Consider the following 22,369-nt stretch of genomic DNA (forward strand, 5'->3'; position numbering starts at 1 on the left):
GTCTTTTACCTTTCCATGCCTACAGAAATTGTCTCTCTTTCAGACAATCCTGCAAGTCTGTTTAGCTCCTGACTACATCTATGTCCTTTAAACCCCCTTCAATGTGACCTCTTCTCTACATTTAGCTATGGAGAATCTATTTTGTCCGGTTGTTTTGTTTAGTTTTGGCTTGTTGGTTTGGGTTTTTTTTGGGTCATTTTATGGATTATTTACACTGATGTGTGTGTTATCTAGTTATATTCATAGGACAAGTAAGCTTGGGGTCCTCCTATTCTATCCACCATCATTCTCAGAAGTCTGTCCTTCCTTCTCCTTCCTTTCTTCCTTCGTTTTTCTTCCTTTCATTCTTTCTTTCTCCTTCCTTCCTTCCTTCCTTTTTAAATTACAATAGTCTTTCATCCAAGAACCCAGAAGGGTAGAGAGAATATTATTTTTCCTTCTCCATAGAATTCTGTGGGAGCTACCATATACGTTAAAGGTGGATAGAGAACATGAGAGATGCATTTCTGAAGCACTTCATACACATAGAAATACAGAATTTGTGGGAAATATAACCCAAAAGAAGTCTCATTTAGCTTATAGTCATGTGTCTTAGTAGCAACCAAATCACCTTTCTGAGTTTTATATCCTTGAAGCTAGAGGAAAAACAAAAAGCTTAAATATTATCAAAAGGAAACACAGATTTAGTGACATAAACATGGAAGGAATCTTGAATAAAAGTGTTTCAGCCCATGCATCCCTGACAGGCTTACCCCCTAGTCTCCATGTTCATCTCACTAGAACCCCGATCCTTCCTATAGTCCTTGCTTTCACTTCCCTCTGTGCCCCCTCCAAGTTTCAGGACTATTTCTCAACTTGCATTCGAACAAATAGCTGGATTTACAGAAAAAGTGTGTTAAGATGTGGCAGGCATTTACTCTCACTCTCCCTAACTCCCTGGAATAGTCCTCTCTGAGCAGCTCCTGGTATCAAGGTGACTGCTATGTGTAGTTTGTGTACTTAGTAGAGAACCTAACAATTACTTTTGCAACAAGGAAATATTGGTCACCTTTAAGTCAAGTAAAGAAGACAAAGGCCTTTGGAATGGATCAAGATACCTAGTGGGAGGTGAGGAAGTAAAGGTAGCATCTGTTGTTAGTCTTCAATAAATTTGATATAAAGGAGATGAGAGAAATGGGACTTTAGCTATAAATAAACATGGAACTAAAAAGGGGATTTATTGCATTTTGTTTGTGGTTTTTATTTTAGTATGAGGACACTAAGGGATTTTAGTCTGATCTTGAAAGTGAGTGGAGAGTAGGGGAAGTTTAGCCAAAGGGCAAAGTGCTTGAAAAAGAGAGTAGCTGGAGTCACAAGTAACTAGGACCTGAGTCCCTGCCTGGGTTGGGAAAATAAAAATAAGAAGGACCACCACTGACACATAGTAGTAGAACTAAATACATACAAATTGGGTCTAGTAAGTTTTTGACTCATATTTACTGATCAATTGCTAACAACTGAGTAACAAATGGAAAAGTTAATGAGTTATTTGGGTTGCAGGGATGAAATAATGGATGTCAAGTTCTGTGAGAAAAAGAATGCCCCTCTATAGAAGGAAACAGATAGCATTAGCTTTATGGGATTGGAAGCATAATGTTGCTTTTGATCAGCAAAAGACTGTAAGTGCAAAAGCAAGAAGGAGTACAAGATAGAATTTTGTCTTTGTGGTTGTTTCACAGATTTTGGCTGCTGGTGCCATGTATCTTAATCAATAGTTATAATCCCTTACCTTTTTTGTTGCCTCTATATTTATCCCACAAATGGAAGCTAAGAAGTAAGATTAACAAGAGTGGGTAGACTGGGGCCACATTATGTGACAATAGTTTGCCTGTCCTACCCCAAGTCAGCTGTACCAGAGTATTCACTCTTCAGCAAGGATTTATTCCTGAGGCAATAAGTGAGCCTTTGTGAAAACAAAATAAAAATAATTGAGTTTTAAGAGGAAGACATGTTGGGGGACCTTTGACAATGCCTGAATGCTGGTGTGGAGTAGAGCCAGGGCTATGGTGATATGGAGGGAGTAGTGTTGCAATAAACTTCTGTTTAAAATAAAACTGCAATGAATAGGTTTTGAGGGTCTGTTGTGTTGATTTTTCAGTGTGCTAATGTCGGGTCCATTATCAAAGGAATGAGACTGAGACAAAGGGAAAGTTATGCAAAGCCTTATTCTATGCCAAACATTAAGAAGTTAGACTGACCGGCCAGGGGAACAAAGCTGAGACAAAATGAAGGTTATGTAAAGCTTTATTCTATGCCAAGCATTAGAAGTCAGACTGACCGGCCAGGACCACCTCCAAAGAGAGCAACCCCCCTTTGATCTTACAGGCTAGCTTTATAGGGCACAACCGCAGACCTCTATGTATGTGGGTTTGGCTGATTGGATGTCTCCTACCCGTGTGTTTTAGTAACAGTTACCCGGAACTGATATTAGTAACTGTTGAGGCATTTATTAAACAACAATATGTCTACCTAGGCAACATGGAGTCACTATGGCTAAGTAGGCCCAGGCAGGTCCTAAGGGTTTAACAGATTTCAATGTGGAATCGACCCCAACATTCCCCCCTTTTCTTTGGAAATTAGTCAATTCTTTGACTCTTTCTGAACTACAAGTAAACCAGGCTCCAGTGGGGGCCTTAAGGAAGTTAGTGAAGACAGTAGGGACTATTATGGTCCATTGGGCTGTTTTAGGCTGATGAGATGTTTCCTGGCTGCTGCTGAGTAGGAACAGGGTTAAAAGTTATGAAACCCTTTTGAGTCTTTGTTTTAGTCCACAGTTGGTGGGGTCCACCGGCAGCAGCTCCTATCTCTGGAGGGTGTTCTTGCCCTCAGCTCATTTGGTGTGACACGTGTGAATCCAGGTCCTGATGTCCTCTACCCTTATGGCCATGGGGGTGGTCAGGATGACAGTGAATGGTCCCTTTCAGCAAGGCTTCAAGTTTTTATTCGGTGGCAACATATCCAAACCAAGTTTCCAGGTTGGTAAGGATGTGGTTCCATTTCCCGTCTCTGTCTCAGTGTAGGCAGCTTGTATCCCTGTGTGGGCTTTTTTAAAGAGAGACTCAAGTGCCTGCAGTGACTGGAGTACAGATTGATCACTAATTTCTGCTAGGGCAACCTCTTGTAGCCATGGGCAGAGTGGAGGGGGTCTCCCGAGCATTATTTTAAATGGGGTAACCTTGTTTAAATAGGGTGTACATCACGCCGTAAGGAGGGTGAAGGGAAGGAGATCCACCCATCCACCACCAGTTTCCAGAATTAACTTTGTCAAGGTCTCTTTGAGAGTCTCGTTTATTTTCTCTACTTGTCTGGAACTCTGGGGCCAGTAGGCACTGTGTAGTTTCCAATTAGTGCCCACAGCCTTGGCCAATGCCTGTAAGACTGAACTCATAAATGCAGGGCCATTGTTTGACCCAATCACAAGAGGCAACCCAAACCTAAGAATTATTTTTTCTAGTAGCTTTTTGGCTACTATTTCTGCCATCTCGTGTTTGGCGGGAAAAGTCTCTACCCAGCCTAAAAAGGTATCTATAAAAACTAACATATATTTGTGTCTAATGGGTTCTGTTATTATCTCTACAAAATATTAGGCAAGATCATCTAAACGAGCTACTGTGTAACTTCTCTGAAGTTTATCTCAAGTTGTCTAGCTTAAGTAAACAAACATTTAAAGACAACAAAATCTAGAACTTAATATCCACAAAGGTGTGTTACTGAAACATAATTTTTATTTCTAAAACAACCCTCATTTTCAGAGATAGTCAAATCAGGACTAATTTATTTGAAAAACAAGTCCAGTTTTAACAAACTTGGCCTAATTATTTATATAAGTTCAGCAAGAACAGTGAGTGTGATCATGTAGATCTTCTAGAATCTGCTTTTCTGGAACTTTTTATGAGGAATCTCTAGATTGAACTTGTAATAGCCTCTCCAGGCCAGAAGCCAAGCCAAGTACTTGCCATCAGATATGCCTGCAATACCAGTCAATTTGGGCAAATTCCCCTTTCTGAGGTCCCCAAAATATCCTGAGGTTACTGAACCTGCCAGGAAGTGACATCCTTTACTCACCTGGTGAGGCTGCTGGGAACTCTGTAAGCAAGTTATCAGACCAACAGTTTCAAGGGGATTTATGGCTCCAGGTTTTATAAAGTCAACCTTAGTTCCTTTAAGCTGTCTGGTCATATCTGAGTCTTTCTCAAATATGATATTCCAGTCAAAGCCTTGGTAAAATAACCAGTGTTTCCAATGATGTCCTGTTACAAGGAGAACAGAATCTTATTGAACTTATGCAAATGACTGATTGTCATGGAAGAAAGAACACTTACTGAGACCTTTTGAGTTTTAGAGGGTTCAGATAGAGAGAAAAGTTGAGTGCTTTGATTTGTTTACAGGTGAATATTTTTACATCTCTGTAAGTTACAGATAACTTAAGAAAAAGTTTCCCTAGTCTGGAAGAACAAACATCAGTTCATCTAGTCCCATGTTACTAATTCTGGTTTAGTCTGAATGCAGTTTCTACTTAGTTCTGGAAATTCTTACCGATTTTAGTTCTAGGATTTTTAACATATAAAATACTTTTATTAGTACTGAAAGTCCTTTATATGAATCTCCTTTAAGGTAAAACTTATTTTACAAGACAAAACAATTATAAGTGACAAAAACTCAGAATAGATATGGTTTTACAATTTAACTGGCAAGAAAATCATGTTACTTCTGTGACACATAACATTTCAATAATTACAATATCAAGTGATGACTTTATCAAAAGGTTAAAACTTTAGGAAATGCATAGAATTTCTATAATAATTATAGCATTTACCCAAATGTAACCCAAGGTTTATCACTTGTTTAGCAGTACTTTCTGAGTAACTTAGTATATCAAGGAAAAGCCTTATGAGTCAAAAAGATCTCATTTACAATTTAAATCTTGTTGACAATTGCTAAAATTTAAGTTTTAGAAACTGGTTTCTCTGGGAAGGCAAAGAGAAAGCCATTTATATTCTCTTCTTAACAGCAGATCAATTAATTTAAGAAACCTTTGTTTTTTTGAACAGAGAGAAAGCAGATTTTTTTATATCAGTGTTTTTTAGTTTACATAATAGTCAATATTTACTTGAGTGGATCACCAATATAGATTTGCCATGACACGGAGCTTTAGTCTTCCTTTCTTAAATACTATTCCTCATTTGAACAGAAATATTTTACAGGAAAAGATTTATTAATCTTTTTTCCCTTCTTGTGAATACATCCATCAAAACTGATCTAATTGTTCAATTTCCAACATATTTCATTGTTCTCTTTCAGACCTATAAACCAAGGCAAATAAAGGTCACTTTTCCCAAGCCTTCTATGACTTACTGAATACCCTCAAGTTTAGTTTTTATTATTTTCTTTCAAGTTCTGGTGCAACCAGATATTTTTATTTTAAGACAAAACTACTTACTCTCTTAGGTCCTCTTTTTTTTGTCTGTGTAGTTTTTCTAAACTTACTATCAGTTATCAGTCAACTGCCTTTCCTCTTGTTTTTTAGACAACATTAAAACTTTTAACAAAAACCTTAATGGTGTTTTTTGTTTGTGTTTTGTTTTTCGTAGTCTAGAATACATGGAGTCATTTCATGTGTATTTATCATTCTGATGTGCTACATTTTAAAATTCATTTTAATCTTAGTACATCCTGACTATACCTAAAACTTCTTTATTGAAGATTTCCCTTCACAAACCCTTTACAACTCTTTTTGCATCTAGGTTTTGTCCCAAGCCATTTTTTTTCCCAAACAATTATCTCATTTAGGACAAAATTACCTTTTCTCAAAATGTATTTTCATTCCTTTTTTTTGTATCTTCTACTTTTTACATATAGGGTTGTTTTTCCTTACTTCCATCAGTCTTAGTTACAATTGGCAGAATTTTTTATTCTTAGAAACATTTTAGTCTCTAGTGATGGCTACATATTAACCAATTGTGAACAGTTACAGCACAGTTCTGTAGATGGCAAATTCATGAATCAGTTAAGTATAAAACATGTTTACCAACATTTAAATATTTTTTTCAGTAAAAAGTCAAAAGTACAAACCTGGTTCTAGTAATTAATGATTTAGTATTTTATCCTTTTTGGTTAAGACCTAGATGTCCAACAAATTTAAGTCCATTTGTCAACCAAACAAACCTTTAAAGTTTCAGGTTACCAAAGACTTTGAAAGCTACTTTAGCAATTACCCATTAAAACTTTGAGACAGACAATCATCAGTTCAGTTATTTCTTGCTAACATATTTTAACAAATAACATGAGCTTATTTGACCTTTAGTAAACTTTGATTGAACTTTCATATTTACTGCTGTAACTTTAAAGATATGTCTATCTTAATTAAACCAACAAACTTAACTTAGTATAAATTCTGATTTACATTCCACCTGGGCCCACTGCACTTTGAATGTTTATCTGAGACACGGGTGGGAAGATCTGGAGTGGGGGGTGTTAGGTCCAAGGGGTGTTCTTCTTGTTCCTTGACAGTGAAGAGAGAAGGAGCCATGGTGCAGGAAGCACTGAGGATGGTCTAGAAGCCAGTTATGTGGGCTGCACACAAGCTGGTGCAGAAACAGAAGGGGGAGACAGAAGAACAAAGTGCTGCCAGAAGGCCCTGCCAGCAAGGGGGAGGAGCTAGGCAGTCTAGGTCAAGCCAGAGAAGGCAAAGAACTTCCCCCAAACAAAGGGAGTTTTGGCAGCTGCTTGGGAATATTCTTTAAAGTCTCTGTCTCAAATTAGACTAACCATAGTTGGCTCCAGTTATAGCCATTAACACAAGAAATGAGCAAGGGAGAAGTCCCACATCTATTAGGAGGAATGGAGAGATGAAAGTCAGAGTCCCCTTACTCTCTGTTTGCCCCATTTCTTCAAACACAACAAACAACACAACAGACAACAAAAAGACAAGACACAGACAACCACAGACCCAGAACCTGCCGCTGGTGGGGATTTTCTCAGTCTCCTACAAACATTCGCTGGTGGGGATTTTCTCGGTCCCCTAGAAATGAGTAACATAACAGACAACAAAAAGACAAGAAACGGAAAACCACAAACCCAGCAGCCCTTACCCAGAACCTGCCACTGGTGGGGATTTTCTTGGTCCCCTACAAACATTCACCAGTGAGGATTTTCTCAGTCCCCTAGAAATGAGCAACACAACATACAACAAAAAGACAAGACAAAGACAACCATAGACCCAGCAGCCCTTACCCAGAACCGCTGCTGGTGGGGATTTTCTTGGTCCCCTGACTGCCTAGGGGGCTCAAACCCTTGGCAATCTATCAGAAGAGGGATGGAGTGTCTCTGCACCCACTCCAGCCCTGGGGAACATGGCTGTGTCAAGCTTATCCCCAGTGGGCCATACTCTGGAGCTCCACAACCAGACAGACAGACCAGATCTCACAGAATATGGAGATCTTACCTCTGGAGGCTTTTCCCCAAAATTCTGATGCTGGTTCAGTTCTCGTCATTTGATCATGGATGAGCCTCCATATGTTGGGTCCATTATCAAAGGAATGAGACTGAGACAAAGTGAAAGTTATGCAAAACCTTTTTCTATGCCAAGAATTAGAAGTTTGACTGACCGGCCAGGGGAACGAGGCTGAGATAAAGTGAAAGTTACGTAAAGCTTTATTCTATGCCAAGCATTAGAAGTCAGACTGACCAGGCAGGGTTGCCTCTGAAGAGAGCAACCGCCCTTTGATCTTACAGAATAGTTTTATAGGGCACAACCGCAGACCTCTATGTATGTGGGTTTGGTTGATTGGATGTCTCCTACTTGTGTGTTTTAGTAATGGTTATCCGGAACTGATATTAGTAACTGTTGAGGCATTTATTAAACAACAAAATGTCTACCTAGGCAACATGGAGTCACTATGGCTAAGTAGGCCCAGGCAGGTCCTAGGGGTTTAACAGATTTTAACGTGGAATCAACCCCAACACTAATACATGTGAAATTATCTAGCTATAGTGAAGAAGAGATTGTTCTCATTTCCTTGCAGTTAATAATAGAACACTATGATTTTGAAAACCATGTAATTTTATTTTAAAAAATGTTTCATTTATTCCATAGTTTCATCAGTATTTTACTTCTTTCTGTTTTTTTTCTCCTTCTCTTTTCCACCTTTTTCTTACATTCTTTATATTTCTTATTTTTCCCACTGTTTCATATTTTTTTTGTCTCCCATGTTCCTTTTATTTTCCCCATCCCTTTCCAGAGAGAAGATGAGAAGAAGGGCATTCCCCAGATGATTTTGTGGCTGCTGTGATAATTATATTGACATAAAACAGATTAACAGGGGATAAATAAATTTTGTAATTTTGGAAGCCCCATAAAGCTATAAGACTCCCCAGCAGTCAGGTAATTGAGGCTTATATATAATCCTGAAATAGGGAGAAATAAAGTAGAAATCTGTGGCTTTCAAGGGGAGGAAGACAACAGCAAATGTTTGGTAAATAAATGTATGTCATGCCATACAGAGAATTATTTCTGATAACAAAAAAAGAAAGAAAAATCTCTGGTGATAGCTGTCTGTTAGGTAGAGTCCACTTGTCAAAATACTTTTATACAGTTAAAGGAGAAGAAAAGTCTTGGGGGAATATTTTTTATGAGTCCGATTTGCTTTAATTGCCTTTAGCTTGAAATAATCCACAGGCCAAAATGTCACATTCTAGGGTGGCATATTCTTGTTTCACTCAGTGTCTTCACTTTGTCCCCTTGTTTTCTGAGCCTTTCCTTGTCTCCATGTTCTCTCCTCCCCTTCTTTTCCTAACTGGTTTTGATGGTCTCTTAAAGAAGCCACATAATGCCAGTCTGATCTCTTCCTCCTTGTGGAGAGCTCAAGACTAGCACAATATGTCCCTGTGATTCTCTAGGAGTGGGATGGCCATTCACTCAATTTGGATGATGCTGCAAATGTGTTAGCTCTGAGAGGAGACTTTGAGGTCAATAGAAACAGAGCCAGCAAATCACAACTGATTACTGCTGGTGGCTAAGAAGCACTTGTGTTCCCTTATTTCACACTAAAGGTTTGTTTTTGATATGGTGTATATGCCCAAACTAAATTTAGAGTAACCCAAACAACTTTTTTTTTTTATTATTTGACAGACAGAGATCACAAGTAGACAGAGAAGCAGGCAAAGAGTGAGGAGGAAGCAGGCTCACTGCCGAGCAGAGAGCCTGATATGGGGCTCGATCCCAGGACCTGGGATCATGACCTGAGCTGAAGACAGAGGCTTTAACCCACTGAGCCACCCAGGCGCCCCCCAAACAACTTCTATCGGATTGAAAATTTATACCTTCTTCAAGCACTGGGCAGAGACTATATTGTTCAGATTTGTCTTGCCCCTATTTTGTATGGGAAGGAACACCAGATTAGAACTCAGCAAGCTTAGGTTGTAGACTCATTTTTACTATTTTCTAGCCTTGTAACCTTAGGGCAATTGCCAATATTCTGGAGTTCTTTTTCCTAATGTAAAACAAAGGACTTAACTCACCAGATGTTGCAAACTGGTGGCCTGTAGCCATATTTCAACTCCAAATGTGTAATGTTCATCTATAGAGTATTTTGTGAATTTGAATGCTTTTTCTATGGCATGTAATATTTATTTTGCCACTGTCTTCAGACTTTCTATCCTTTAACACTTCTCAAGTATTAATGATGATTTTTTTTAATCTATGGGACATTTGAGATTTTAATCTATGTGACATTTGAGAATATGACCTCAGGAATAGATGAGCTAATGATAAGATCCTTCCACTTCTAAGATCTTTGATCTTTAATGTATCAGGGTGGTTTCTCTAATGATGTACTATGCCTCAGCTAATTGAATTTAAATAAAAAAAAGCAGTTTCCACATGAAATCATATATCTGGCTAAAAATACAAACATTTAGACAGTTGTCTAAAAGCAATTCCTAGTATGCTGGCATTTTCCAACATGTAGCCATTGCTCCTTTATGCTCTGTTGTATTACCAAATATTTTCAGGTACCTAATTGTTCTTCGTTCATGTTGGACACTGTAACAAATCTATCCAGGATGACATTGGGACTTTCTGTGTGCTTATTTAACCTGGCCAATTTAAGAGTAAAGGTACTTGAAATTACTGACATTTTAAAAAGTGTTTACTTCTTTCTGAAACATACACAGAAGCATCATTATATAAGCATCTAATGAAAATGTTCTGCATAGAAGTAATACTAGCTTGTACAGTAACTTACCAGTACAGTGACTGAATGGCTCTTAGCTGACACTCAAATGGTCCTGTGCATATTGACTAAAGTTGCCACAGGGGCAGATCTTAAATCAATAGAATTCTGGTTTCCTCTTTCTTAACCTGTATACATATTCTGATTTCTTAACCTGTGTACAAATTAACCTTTATACATATTCTGATTCACAAAAAAATGAATTGTGCTTGATAGAGGATGGCAACCAGAAATAGCAGCTTACTGGAGCAGAGCAGGCTGCTGAGTCCCAAGTTCTTGTGCTGGAGGAAGACTCTGAAGAAGCATCTAACCTAGACAAACCTCTGAGTTGACTCTTGAGTGGATAGGATTCAGCATTCCTTAAATAGGGTTATTTATGAGAAAAGACAAGGTAATCTCTTGATAAAGAGAGTATAGATCTAGTTTAAGAGAGTCAGTCAGCAGGATACTGATCTCCCCAGAGCAGGAGACTGGTCTCAAAAGTGAGCTGGGTTAATGGTGTACAGACCTTCAGAATTCAGTTGCCTGGCCTGGAAGTGTCCAGAACATCTACCTACATCTAGGTGAAAGTAGATTATTATTTTATTATTATTTTTATTAACATATAATATATTATTTGCCCCAGGGATACAGGTCTGTGAATCATCAGGCTTACACACTTCACAGCATTCACATATCACATACCATCCCCAGTGGGCATAACCCAGCCAGCCTCTCCACCCACATCCTCCCCCCCAGAAACCCTCAGTTTGTTTTGTAAGATTGAGAGACTCTTATGGTTTTTCTCCCTCCAAATCCCATCTTGTTTCATTTTTTCCTTCCCAACCCTCCCAATCCCCCCATCCTGCCTCTCAAATTAATCATATCAGGGTTCATATGATAGTTGTCTTTCTCTGATTGACTTATTTTGCTCAGCATAATATCCTCTAGTTCCATCCACATCATTGAAAAAGATACGATTACATTTCATTTGATTGCTGCATATTATTCCATTGTGTGTACACACACACACACACACACACACACACACACACACACACTGGTATATATATATATATATATATATATATATATATATATATATATGTATATATATAACATATATTCTTTATCCATTGATCTGTTGAGGGACATCTAGGTTCTTTCCATAGTTTGTCTATTGTGTGCATTGTTATTATAAATATTTGGGTGCATGTGCCCCTTCAGATCACTACATTTGTAACTCTAGGGTAAATACCCAGCAGTATGATTGCTGGGTTGTAAGGTAGCTCTATTTTAAACTTCTTGAGGAACATCCATGCTATTTTCCAGAGTGACTTACATTGCATTCCCACCAAGAATGTAGGAAAGTTCCCCTTTCTCTGTATCATCTCCAAAATCTTTCATTTCCTGACTTGTTAATTGTAGCCATTCTGACTAGTGTGAATGGTATCTCATTGTGATTTGGTTTTTATTTTATTTGATCTCATCTTGATTTGTATTTCCCCGATGCTGAGTGATCTGGGGCACTTTTTCATGTGTCTGTTGACCATCTGGATGTCTTCTTTGCAGAAATGTCTGTTCATGTCCTCTGCTCATTTCTTGATTGGATTATTTGTTCTTTGGGTGTGGAGTTTGCTAAGCTCTTTATAGATTTTGGATACTAACCCTTTATCTGATATATTACTTACAAATATCTTCTCCCATTCCTTCAGTTGTCCTTTGGTTTTCTTGATTGTTTCCTTTGTTGTGCAAAAGTTTTTTATCTTGATGAAGTCTCAATAGTTCATTTTTGCCTTGCTTCCCTTGCCTTTGGAGATATTTCTAGGAAGAAGTTGCTGCAGCTGCAGTCGAAGAGGTTGCTACCTGTGTTCTCCTCAAAAATTTTGATGGATTCCATTCTCACATTGAAGTCTTTCCTCCATTTTGAGACTATTTTTGTGTGTAGTGTAAGGAAATGGTTAAGTTTCATTTTTCTGCATGTGGCTATCCAACTTTCCCAACACCATTTGTTGAACAGACTGTATTTTTCTGATTGGACAGTCTTTCCTGCTTTGTTGAAGATAGTTGACCATAGAGTTGACGGTCTATTTCTGGGCTCTCTATTCTGTTCCATCGACCTGTGTGTCTGTTTTTGTGCCAGTACCATACCGTCTTGATGATGACAGCTTTGTAATAGAGCTTGAAGTCCGGAATTGTGATGCCACCAACTTTGGCTTTCTTTTTCAATATTCCTTTGGCTATTCGAGGACTTTTCTGGTTCCATATAAGGTTTAGGACTATTTGTTCCATTTCTTTCCAAAAAAATGGATGGCATTTTGATAGGGTTTTCATTAAATGTGCAGATTGCTTTAGGTAGCATAGACATTTTCATAATATTTATTCTTCCAATCCAGGAGCATGGAACATTTTTCCCTTTCTTTATGTCTTCCTCAATTTCTTTCATGAGTACTTCAGAGTTTTCTGAGTATAGATTCTTTGCCTCTTTGGTTAGGTTTATTCCTAGGTATCTTATGGTTTTGGGTTCAATTGTAAATGGGATTGACTCCTTAATTTCTTTTTCTTCTGTCTTGTTGGTGGTGTATAGAAATGCAACTGTTTTCTGTGACTTGATTTTATAACCTGACACTTTCCTGAATTTCTGTACAAGTTCTAGCAGATTTGGAGTGGAGTCTTTTGGGTTTTCCACATATAGTATCATATCATCTGCAAAGAGTGATAGTTTGACTTCTTCTTTGTTGGTTTGGATGCATTCAATTCTTTTTGTTGTCTGATTGCTGAGGCTAGGACTTCTAGTACTATGTTGAATAGCAGTGGAGATAGTGGACATCTCTGCCATGTTCCAGACCTTAACAGAAAAGCTCTCAGTTTTTCTCCATTGAGAAAGATACTAGCTGTGGGTTTTTCATAGGTGGCTTTGATAATACTGAGATATGTGCCCTCTATGCCTACACTTTGAAGAGTTTTGATCTGAAAGGGATGCTGTACTTTGTCAAATGCTTTTTCAGCATCTATTGAAAGTATCATATAGTTCTTATTATTTCTTTTATTAAAGAATTCTATCACATTGATTGAATTGCAAATGTTGAACCAACCTTGCAGCCCTGGAATAAATCTCACTTGGTCATGCTGAATAATCCTTTTAATGTACTGTTGGATCCTATTGGCTTGTATTTTGGTGAGAATTTTCACATCTGTGTTCATCAAGAATATTGGTCTGTAATTCTCTTTTTTGATGGGATCTTTGTCTGGTTTTGGGATCAAGGGAATACTGGCCTCATAACATGAGTTTGGAAGTTTTCCTTCCATTTCTATTTTTTGGAACAGTTTCAGGAGAATAAGAATTAATTCCTCTTGAAATTTTTGGTAGAATTCCCCTGGGAGGCTATCTGGCCCCGGGCTGTTTGTTGGGATATATTTTTTTAATTTTTTAATTTATTTCTTATTTTTTATAAACATATAATGTGTTTTTATCCCCAGGGGTACAGGTCTGTGAATCGTCAGGTTTACACACTTCACAACACTCACCATAGCACATACCCTCCCCAATGTCCATAACCCCCCTCCCCCTCTCCCAACCCCACCTCCCCCAGCAACCCCCAGTTTGTTTTGTGAGATTAAGAGTCATTTATGCTTTGTCTCCCTCCCAATCCCATCTTGTTTCATTTATTCTTCTCCTATCCCCCTAACCTCCCATGTTGCATCTCCGCGTCCTCATATCAGGGGGATCATATGATAGTTGTCTTTCTCTGATTGACTTATTTCACTAAGAATGATACCTTCTAGTTCCAGCTTCTTTATTTTCTGTCATTTTTTTCTTCTATATCACTAATTCTCTCTTCTGCCTCATTTATCCTAGCAGTAAGAGCCGCCATTTTTTATTGCCTCATTAGTAGCTTTTTTTTTTTTTTTTCAGCTTGGTTAGAATTCAGTTCTTTTATTTCTCCAGAAAGGGCTTTTATTCCTCCATACAGAGTTTCTCTAGTATCTTCCATGCCTTTTTTGAGCCCAGCTAGCACCTTGAGAATCATTGTTCTAAACTCTAGTTCTGACATATTACCATTGTCCATATTTATTAGGTCCCTAGTCCTTGTTACTGACTTTTCTTCTTCTTTTTAATGGTAAGTTTTTCTGCCTTGTCATTTTATCCAGATAAGAATATATGAATGAGAGAGTAAAATACTAAAAGGGTGGTAAGACCCCAGAAAAATGTATGCTAACCAAATATGAAGAGATCCAAAACTGGAGGGAGACAAAATGGGGAAAAATAAAAAATAATAAATAAAAAATTAGACTTTTGAGTAGAACAGATCCACCCACTTGATTTAGGGCAAGTTTCTTTGTCTATTAGAAGAAATTACCTCCCAAAATTTTAAAGAAAGAAAAAAAATATATATGTAAATAAATACCTGAAGGGATGGAATATGACTGTAAAAATGAAAATTAATAAGGAATTTTTAAAAAGGAATTAAAAAGATATGTTTGTTGGGGAAAGGGGAAAAAAAGAAAAAAAAGGAGGAGGGAATGTGCTTAGGCTGGAGACTAGAACAAAACTATGTACTAGATTAGCATATATTTTGATCTATTAGAAGAAATTTTGTCCTGACATTTTTTAGGAAAAAAAAAACCTATATTTATACAAAAAATAAGGCTAAATACAATAAAGGGATAAAATATGGCTATAGCAATGAAGGCTTAAAAGTTTTTTTTTTTAGAAAGGTATTGTTTAGATAAACTAGTTAAAAAATTCTAAAAGAGGAAAGAGGAAAAGTTAAAAAAATGAATATGAAAAAAATAAAATTTAGAAAAATTAACTTTTCAAGACTCAAGAATCATGGGGAAAAAGCCATGAATTCTATGTGTTGCTTTCTCCCACCTCTGGAATTCAGCTGTTGTCCTTGATCAGTGAGCTTGGTCTTGACTGGATGTTCTTGATGATCTTCTGTGGGAGGGACCTGTTGCAGTGATACTCAAGTGTCTTTGCCCAAAGCAGAATTGCACCACCCTTGCCAGGACTGGGCTAAGTAATCTGCTCAGGTTCATTCAGGTTTGCTCTGGGAGATTTTGTTCCCTGAAAGGTTTCTATAGAACTTTGGAGGACAGGAATGAAAATGGTAGCCTCCTAATCTCTGGCCTGGAGGAGCTGAGAGCTCAGATTCCCACTCCTCAGTGCATCCTCAGAGAAAAGCAGTCAATCACTCCTATCGCCCTGGTCTCTGGCCACACTCTGAGCTTACCCGGTCTGTGACTGAGCATTTCTATCTCTGTTGCATGGCCCCATTTGGAGTCAAAACCCAGCAGATTCCTGATGTGCTGCTCCTCCCAGATCAGGAAGCTAAGTCTCCCCAGATCTGCCACTTGGGGGGTCTCTACTCAAAGAGCAGTGATGTGACAGTGTCTTGGATCATGGTTTAAGGTAACCCCAATCTGAAAGCTCACTCTTTGGCTCCACTCTGATACCTGGCATCTCTGCCACATTCAGACACCCCTGATCTGTCTGTGACCCCATGGGACCTGAGACCACACTGTCCCCACAAGGGCTCCACCCCGCTTATCCTCTGGAGTGATGTCCCTCAGTGGAGCAAACTTCTGAAAGTTCTGATTTTGTGCTCCACTGCTCCATTGCTTACTAGAACCTGGCCCCTACCCCCATGGTCTATCTTCCCATTGCTTTGAATTCACGTCTTCGCATGCCCTACCATTCAGAAAGTGGTCGATTTTCTGTTCCTAGAATTACTGCTCTTCTTATCTTCTATCTCCTGTTGAGTTTGTAGGTGTTCAGAATGGTTTGATACCCATCTAGCTGAACTCCTGGGATCTGATGTCATATCAGTCTGCTACTCCTCTGCCATCTTGCCTCTTTCCAAAAGTAGATTCTTGATATTAACAAACGTCCCTCTTTTGCTCCATCATTGACTTATTAAAATATCACTTATATACAAAATAGTTTCCTAAGCTTGGAAGACATAAAGAATACATATAAAATTATTCTATATTATGATGTATAATATAAAATTAATATGTAATTACATATTACCCCATATTACTTTCTAACCTAACTGTAGTTTTAACACCTGACCCCATGTAACCTTTAGCCAGTCAACAGGGAATTTCTTGGTTAACACAGGGAAATTTACTGTTAGACTTCTGTTCCTATTAGGAGGGCAAGCTTCCCTAAAACAATGCATTATTTTCTATTAATTTCCTTTTTCCCCACTCCCTCTATGCCTTCAAAAAACTTTTCTTTTCCGCAGCTCAATGGAGTTCCTTTCTAATTGCTAAATGGGATGCCCCCCAATCTATTTATTAGTAAATCCAATTAGATTGTTGACATTTACTTGGTTGATTTTTTTTTTTTATTTAACAGTATTTGGTCAATAGTGGGATCAAAGGAGACTTCTAGTAGTTTCAGGGATAGTGAGAAACACAGGTCTGGTTCTTATGAATGCTTTTGAGTTCTCTTTCTCATTGTTTATGAGGGCCATTAGTAAGTTTCTCTAGGATATGAGCTCTATTCTTTTTGTATTAAGTTCTGATTTATTTGACTTTCCACAGTTCCCTATTTTGAGTGGAAAACCCCAATCCTTTTCCCAATATCAAGATTCCACATTGGGCATTATTGCTGTTTACTGGTTGGTGTTGTTCTAGGGTCTGACTTAAAAACCAGACTATGTCTTAGATTAAACTTAGCCGATTTAAACTGGACTGTATCCAGTGTAGGGCCTTGTATGAATAAAATTTTGTCATAAATAAAAACTAATGGGAAAGCCAGTAACATTGGTGAGCAAGGGTTGGCCATTTAATGGCTCACCACCTCAAGAAGAGTCCCATAAGTTGGTCACAGACTAGATTAGATAGACATTAGGTCACCCGAAAATTTCTGTGCAATGAGGTACACTCTAAATCATTCCTCAATTCCCAACCATGTGGCGTGTTTCTCTTAGATGTTTGCTGACTATGAGAAAACCAAATGTGTATAAGCCCAAAGGATAGAGCATGGCACCTTATGGCAAATCTGCTTATTTTATGTCTAAAAACTATAGCCCCCCCCCAAAAAAAAATGTAGATATGTAGCAAAATGGCAAAATCTTATGAACAACAACATAGGAGTATAGTGGCCATAGTGGGGAAAGTTCCAGTTAGACAATGTTGTTTATTTATGAAGTGTACTTGAAGGTCAGGGGTCCCAAATTAAACACAGAAAATGAGATACCAATTTTAAGTCATATGTGGAAGCCTCCAAAAGACTCTAAAATTCTCAAAGAGCTTCATTAAGATTCATTAAAGAAGGCTAATTAAAAATTAATGACATGGTGTACCTAAAATAGAAAACAATACAACTGACATGACTTCTACTACTTCCTACTCCATCTTTACCTGAGTGCTCACCTTTTATGAATTTTCAATATAAATTGTTTTTCAGTATAAAGAGACAATTAAATGGTTACCTCTTAAATTAAAGAAATAAAAAACCCACATCAGTTTGCAGATAAATCTTTACAGGTATCACCCCTTGCTCAAAGACTGTAGTGGCCATAGTTAAAGAATTTTCTAAATCCAGGGAGAAACACCAATAGTTATTTGAAGAATCTAGAGTCATTGAGTTCTGCAAATCCAAAATGCCAGATCTTTATTAACTTATACACATTTTGGTATACCTGGTGAAGCCAGTAATATGTTCAAGAAGCAAGACAGCAAAACCTTGAAAATGATATTCAAGATACCTGATCTTCAAAATCTTTGGGACCAGAAAAAAACTCACAAAACAGGAGCTAAATTTTTAAGAGATATTTCTAGGGTTTTCTTTGCCTACAGTGATTGTCCTTTATATAAGCATGCAAACAAACAAACAAACAAACAAAAGATGAATATGTGCCAGATTTTAAGCCCATTTTGCAGCCCTCTTTCTAATGTATTCAGGATTCCACACCATAAATAATGTCACCCACTTGCTCTAGCTGCCTGCCATAAATAGATTCTGTCCTGAAGTTAGCATATTAGTAAAAAGGCAAAAAATGGTATGTAAGTAATCACTGGCCTCACTGAACTCATGTCCATATATAGAACATTTTGAAAGAATTCTGGAACAAGGCCACAAGAAAAAAAAAAAAAACAACTGTCAAACTGCTGGCTTTATGGCTATAACCTCAAGGCCAGAGACTGAATATAACAGCTGGGCCTCTCACATTCCACCCTACTAGAGGTCCATCATAAAGACACTAGCTCAAAAATCAATGTCCCAATTGTAATCACTTAAGACATTGGAGGAAATTGTCCTCAAAGGTCCTAGGAAAATTCTTGAATGTTTTTATATGGGCTCTTCTCACAGCTGACAAGACTCTGAGGGGTTCCTTGGCTAACTATTACCAGTAACTCCATTAAAGAGTAAAGAGTAAAGTATCATCATCATTTTTTCACAGAGCTGGAACAAATAATCCTAAAATTTGTATGGAACCAGAAAGGACCTAGAATAGTCAGAGGATGTTGAAAAAGAAAACCAAAGCTGGTACCATCACAAAGCTGGACTTCAAACTATGTTGCAAAGCTGTAATCATCAAGACAGTATGGTATCAGCACAAAAACAGACTCATAGATCAATGAAATGGAATAAAAAACCCAGAAATGGACCTTCAACTCTATGGCCAACTAATCTTAGACAAAGCAAGAAAGAATATCCAATAGAAAAAGGACAGTCTCTTCAAAATTGTGTTAGTAAAATTGGACAGCAACATGTAGAATAATGAAACTGAATTGTTTTCTTTCACCACACACAGAAATAGACTAAAAATGGAGGAAAGACCAAAATGTGAGATGGGAATCCATCAAAATCCTAGATCCTAGAGCAAAACACAGGTAGCAACCTTGACCTCTATTACAGGAATTTCTTGCTAAACATATCTCCAAAGGCAAGGGAAACAAAAGTGAAAATAAACTATTGGGACTTCAAGATAAAATTATTTTGCACAGCAAAGGAAACAGTTGACAAAACCAAAAGACAACCTACAGAATGGGAGAAGTTACTTGTAAATATCTTATCAGATAAAGGGCTAACATCCAAGGTCTATAAAGATCAACACCCCAAAAAACAAATAATCCAGTCAGTAAATAGGCAGAAGACATGAACAGACATTTATCTGAAGAAGACATACAAATGGTCAACAGACACATGAAAAAAATGCTCCATATCGCTTGGCATCAGGGAAATACAGACTAAAACCACAATGAGATACCACCACACACCTGTCAGAATGAGTAAAATTAATAGGTCAGGGAAAAACAAATGAACAAATGTTGTTAAGGATGCAGAGAAAGGGGAACCCTCTTACCCTGATAGGAAGGGCACAGACTTCATGGAGCACTGGGTGTGGTGCAAAAACAATGAATACTGTTATGCTGAAAAAAAAATTCTCATAGTAGCCTTACAGGGAACCCAAGGTAGATAAGGGCTGATCTCAAATATAGTTGAATGTCGATTTTGTTTAACAGGGTGTAATATACTTCATACTTAGTAATTCATAATCTTTTGAAAACATTGTATCTGCTTGTATTGAAAGGGACAAGTATAGGAAGTTTTAGGCTTGGCATGATTAGAATGAGATGAAAACTTTAGATAGTGTGAGATGGTGCAAAGGGCAGCCTTTAGGACCTTGCAGTTGCTGTCATGTGAGACTAAGAGAAGCGAACAAGGAGTTGTGGCTCTGGTAGCTGTCACTCCCTGGATCCACCTGGGAGTGCTTTTTTTTAGTCATTACAGTTTGTGAACAGACTCTTCTATCCCTAATTTTAGAAGCATTCCAGTTAAGGTTTGGCCAGCTATTGATTCCTCATTAGCATGTTCTATCAATTCTTGAAATGAGTATTGTAATTATCAATTTGAGTATAGATTTGTCAGTTTCTACTTTTAATTTACTCAGTTTTTGATTCAGGTATTTCGAAACTACGTTATTGGTTTTTACATATTTTCTATTGCTATGTCTTCCTGATAAATTAATACTTTTGTCATTCTGAAATATCCCTCTGCATCTCTGGTGAAACACTATCTTGAAATCTACTTTGTCTGCTATCAAAGGAGTCATAATAATTTACTTATTTTATTATGATTGATGTCCTTTTGTATACTTTTCCATTTTTATGTCAGTTTATTTATGTACTTATATTTAAAGAGGAACTAGTATGCTTTTCTTGTTGCTGCTGTTAGCCCACTGTAGCAATCTATGTGTTTAAAATATAGTGGTTAAACCCATTTACATTTAATATGATCACACAGAATGTTGAGCTTTACCCTAATGCCTTGTTATTTGTTTTATATTTGGACTGTTTCTAACAAGATGGGATTGGGAGGGAGACAAACCATAAATGACTCTTATTCCCTTTTTTACCTTCTCTATCTTTTGGATTCATCAATTGTTTTTATTCCCTCTATTTAAATTTTAGCTGTAATCCTTAGCTCTTTGAGCAGCTATATATATTTCAATAAATATCATTAACTAGTTACACTCCACTCAAATAATTGTAATGTTATAGCAGTTAATCACATTGCAGTAGTATAATTTCATTCACCATCTGCTGTGCTTGATGCTACTGTCATATATTTTATTTTCTCATATACTGAAAATCCCACAGTATGTTATTATAATTGCTTTGAATAGATAGATATTTTAAATTAACATATAAAACTGATTTTACATGTACTTACATATTTCCTTTTTTTATATTCATTGATTCTGTCTAAAATTTGGGGCTTCCTTTGGGATAATTTCCCCTAATGGCAGAAGTAAATTCCTTTACTATTTATTTTAGTGATGGTCTATTGAAATTCCCTCCACTTTTGTTACATGAAAATACTCTTATTTTGTCTTTATTTGTAAAGAATATTTTTGAATATAGAATTCTAGGTTAACATTTATTTTTTCAGTAGCTTGAAGATATTTTATTGTCATTTGCTATCTATATTTCTAATTAGAAGTAAGTCATCATTTTTATTGTTATGCTACTTAACAGAATGCCTTTTTTCCCTAGCTATCAATAATATACTGTTTTCAGCAAATCAGCTATATTGTGTCTACATGTGACTTTCTTTGCTTAAAGTTCCCTGAATTTGCAGTATCTCTCTCTCTTAAATTTTTTTTACATGGTGTTTTTAAATTCTAGAACTTCAATGGGGAGGAAGTCATGAGTGGTACTGGGAAGAGAGAAGCCTCCCTCCAGACTCCATTAAAAGTCTACATCTTCTATGAGAAAGATTTCAGTTTGGCTGAATAAAAAGAAAACCTTAGAGAAAAATTAAATCAACACTGTTGTTAAAAACAAATAGCTAGCTAAAAACAACACAAAACAAAATGAAACAGAAAACTCAGTATCTTATTTGAACCAAATGTTTCAGAACCACTCAATTCAGCATTCTGTGGAGGTGACATATAACTAGATCTGCAACCCTGAGACTGTAAATGAAATTTAACTTCACAAGTGAGGATTTCACTGAGATTTGAGGTGTCTTAGAGGAACAAAGTCTTCAACTTCTAAACATAACCAAACAAACAACTGTGTTATTCCTCACTGGTGACAGGAAACATCATCTATGACATGGTAGCTTAAGATCTTCACAATCTGACCCCCACCTGCTCTCTAGACTATTGGATTTATACACTCTCATATCAGTATGGGTGGAATTTTGAGGCAGAGACATAAGTATAGAGATGAAATGACACAAGCTCTGTCTGTCTGCTTTCCAAGTTTCTGACCTGCCATTCTTACAGATTGGAACCATTACCCTTCAAGGATTCCCTTGGGGATAGTGTAGGCCAATTTGGTTAGGAGAGAAGGATTATTTGGAAGTATGGCAAAAATAGAGGTGTGCTGCTAGATCCCACCTTCACAGAAAGGTTTACTTCTGGACTGTGCAGGAATGGAAAACTTCCTTCCTTCTAGGTTCTTCATATGGCCTAATAATTAAATGGACTGATAAATAGGAGAAAACAAAATTTAATCTCATACCTATAAAAAATATGAGACTCAAAGAAGTGGCCAAAGTAGACAGCCTTTATATCTTCCAGATAAGAAATAAATTTTGGGAGCTGGGGGAGTCAAGATGGCGGGGAAGTAGGAGGAGGCACTGTTTC

The sequence above is a fragment of the Meles meles genome, chromosome 8 (genome assembly GCF_922984935.1).
Source record: "Meles meles chromosome 8, mMelMel3.1 paternal haplotype, whole genome shotgun sequence".
Taxonomy (NCBI): domain Eukaryota; kingdom Metazoa; phylum Chordata; class Mammalia; order Carnivora; family Mustelidae; genus Meles; species Meles meles.